Genomic DNA, 3887 nt, shown 5'->3' on the forward strand with positions numbered 1-3887 from the left:
ACTCCCAATGATAAAAGTCGTCATGGGGAATGTTGTATTCAATCCCGAAGCAATTTATTTGTTTCATCAACACTCTGAAGTTCCACAGATTACATAATGACTACAGATGTGCTTCGGAAACTACTACTGGTCTTCCAGGAATCAATCAAAGCGTAGACAGTTTGAGACACTACTCCCATGGGGAAAAGTCCGCATGATTAATGTTGTATTCAATTCCAATGCAATTTCTGTGTTTCATCAACACACTGAAGGTCTACAGATTACAGAATGAGTATAGATGTGCTTCGGAAACTACTACTAGTCTTCCAGGGATCGACCAAAGCATAGACAGTTTGAGACATTACTCCCATGGTGAAAAGTCCGCATGGTGCCTGTTGTATTCAATGCCGATGCAATTTCTGTGTTTCATCAACACTCTGAATGTCCTAGGATTACTGAATGCCTCCAGATGTGCTTCGGAAACTACTACTGGTCCTCCAGGGAACGATCAAAGCGTAGACAGTTTGAGACATTACTCCCATCGAGAAAAGTCCTCATGGATAATGTTGTATTCAATCCCGAAGCAATTTATTTGTTTCATCAACACTCTGAAGGTCGGAAGATTACAGCATGCCTCCAGATGTGCTTCGTAAACTATTACTGGTCTCCCAGGAATCAAAGAAAGCGTAGACAATTTGAGTCATTACTCCCATGGAGAGGAGACCGCATGATGAATGTTGTATTCCATCTCGATGCAATTTCTGTGTTACATCAACACTCTGAAGGTCCAAAGATTACTGAATGCCTCCAGATGTGGTTCGGAAACTACTACCAGTCTTCCAGGGAACGATCAAGTCGTAGACAGTTTGAGACATTACTCCCATGGAGAAAAGTCCGCATGGTGCCTGTTGTATTCAATCCCGATGCAATTTATTTGTTTCATAAACCTTCTGATAGTCCACAGATTACATAATGCCTCCAGATGTGCTTCGGAAACTACTACTGGTCCTCCAGGGAATGATCAAAGCGTAGACAGTTTGAGACATTACTCCCATGGTGAAAAGTCCGCATGGTGCCTGTTGAATTCGATCTCGATGCAATTTCTGTGTTTCATCAACGCTCTGAATGTCCAAAGATTACTGAATGCCTCCAGATGTGTTTCGGAAACTACTACGAGTCTTCCAGGGAACGATCAAAGCGTATCCAGTTTGAGACATTACTCCCATGAAGAAACGTGCGTATGGTGGCTTTTTTATTCAATCCCTATGCAAATTCTGTGTTTCATCAACACACTGAAGTTCAACAGCTTACAGAATGAGTCCAGATGTGCTTCGGAAACTACTACTGGTCTTCCAGGGAACAATCCAAGCGGAGACAGTTTGAGACATTACTCCCATGCAGAAAAGTCCGCATGGTGACTGTTGTATTCAATCTCGATGCAATTTCTTTGTTTCATTAACACTCTGAAGGTCCACAGATTACAGAATGCCTCCAGATGGGCCTCGGAAACCTCTACTGGTCTCCCAGGAATCGATCAAAGCGTAGACAATTTGAGACATTACTCCCATGCAGAAACGTTCGCATGGTGCCTGTTGTATTCAATCATGATGCAATTTATTTAATTCATAAACCTTCTGATAGACCACAGATTACATAATGCCTCCAGATGTGCTTCGGAAACTACTACTGGTCCTCCAGGGAATGATCAAAGCGTAGACAGTTTGAGACATTACTCCCATGGTGAAAAGTCCGCATGGTGCCTGTTGAATTCGATCTCGATGCAATTTCTGTGTTTCATCAACACTCTGAAGGTCCACAGATTACATAATGCCTCCAGATGTGCTTCGGAAACTACTAATGGTCCTCCAGATAATTATCAAAGCGTAGACAGTTTGAGACGTTACTCCCATGGAGAAATGTCCGCATGGTGAATGTTATATTCAATCCCGATGCAATTCCTGTGTTTCATCAACACTCTGAAGGTCCACTGATTACAGAATGCCTCAAGTTGTGCTTTGCAAACTACTACTGGATTTCCAGGGAACGATCAAAGAGTAGACAATTTCAGTATTACTGCATGGAGAAAAGTCTGCATGGTGAACGTTGTATTCAAGGTCGATGCAATTTCTGCGTTTCATCAACACTCTGAAGGAACACAGATTACATAATGCCTCCAGATGTTATTCGGAAACTACTACTAGTCCTCCAGGGAATGATCAACGAGTAGACAATTTGAGAGATTATTCCAATGGAGAAAAGTCCGCATGGTGCCTGTTGTATTCAATCCCGAAGCGATTTATTTGTTTCATAAACACTCTGAAGGTCCACGGATTACATAATGCCTCCAGATGTGCATCGGAAACTACTACTGGTCCTCCAGGGAACGATCCAAGCGGAGACAGTTTGAGACATTACTCCCATCGAGAAAAGTCCTCATGGATAATGTTGTATTCAATCCCGAAGCAATTTATTTGTTTCATCAACACTCTGAAGGTCGGAAGATTACAGCATGCCTCCAGATGTGCTTCGTAAACTATTACTGGTCTCCCAGGAATCAAAGAAAGCGTAGACAATTTGAGTCATTACTCCCATGGAGAGGAGTCCGCATGATGAATGTTGTATTCCATCTCGATGCAATTTCTGTGTTACATCAACACTCTGAAGGTCCTAAGATTACTGAATGCGTCCAAATGTGCTTCGGAAACTACTACTGGCCTTCCAGGGAACGATTAAAGCGTAGACAGTTTGAGACATTACTCCCATGGAGAAAAGTCCGCATGGCGCCTGATGTATTCAATCTCGATGCAATTTCTGCGCTTCATCAACACTCTGAAGGTCCAAAGATTACTGAATGCCTCCAGATGTGGTTCGGAAACTACTACTAGTCTTCCAGGGAACGATCAAGTCGCTGACAGTTTGAGACATTACTCCCATGGAGAAAAGTCCGCATGGTGCCTGTTGTATTCAATCTCGATGCAATTTATTTGTTTCATTAACCTTCTGATAGTCCACAGATTACATAATGCCTCCAGATGTGCTTCGGAAACTACTACTGGTCCTCCAGGGAATGATCAAAGCGTAGACAGTTTGAGACATTACTCTCATGGAGAAAAGAGCGCATGGTGCCTGTTGAATTCAATCTCGATGCAATTTCAATGTTTCATCAACGCTCTGAAGGTCCAAAGATAACTGAATGCCTCCAGATGTGCTCCGGAAACTACTACTAGTCTTCCAGGGAACGATCAAAACATAGACAGTTTGGGACATTACTCGCATGGAGAAAAGTCCGCATGGTGAATTTTGTATTCCATCTTGATGCGATTTCTGTGTTTCATGAACACTCTAAAGGTCCACAGATAATAGAATGCCTCCAGATTTGCTTGGGAAACTACTACTGGTCTTCCAGGGAACGATCCAAGCGGAGACAGTTTGAGACATTACTCCCATGGAGAAAAGTCCTCATGAGGAATGTTGTATTCAATCCCGAAGCAATTAATTTTTTTCATCAACACTCTGAAGGTCCACAGATTACATAATGCCTACAGATGTTCTTCGGAAACTACTACTGGTCCTCCAGGGAATGATCAAAGCGTAGACAGTTTGAGACATTACTCCCATGGAGAAAAGTCCGCATGGTGCCTGTTGTATTCAATCTCGATGCAATTTCTGTGTTTCATCAAAACTCTGAAGGTCCAAAGATAACTGAATGCCTCCAGATGTGCTTCTGAAACTACTACTGTTCCTACAGGGAAATATCAAAGCGTAGACAGTTTGAGACATTACTCCCATAGAGAAAAGTCCTCATGGATAATGTTGTATTCAATCCCGAAGCAATTTATTTGTTTCATCAACACACTGAAGGTCCACAGATTACATAATGCCTCCAGATGTTATTCGGAAACTACTAC

This window comes from Schistocerca gregaria, unplaced genomic scaffold (assembly GCF_023897955.1).
Source record: "Schistocerca gregaria isolate iqSchGreg1 unplaced genomic scaffold, iqSchGreg1.2 ptg000497l, whole genome shotgun sequence".
Lineage (NCBI taxonomy): Eukaryota > Metazoa > Arthropoda > Insecta > Orthoptera > Acrididae > Schistocerca > Schistocerca gregaria.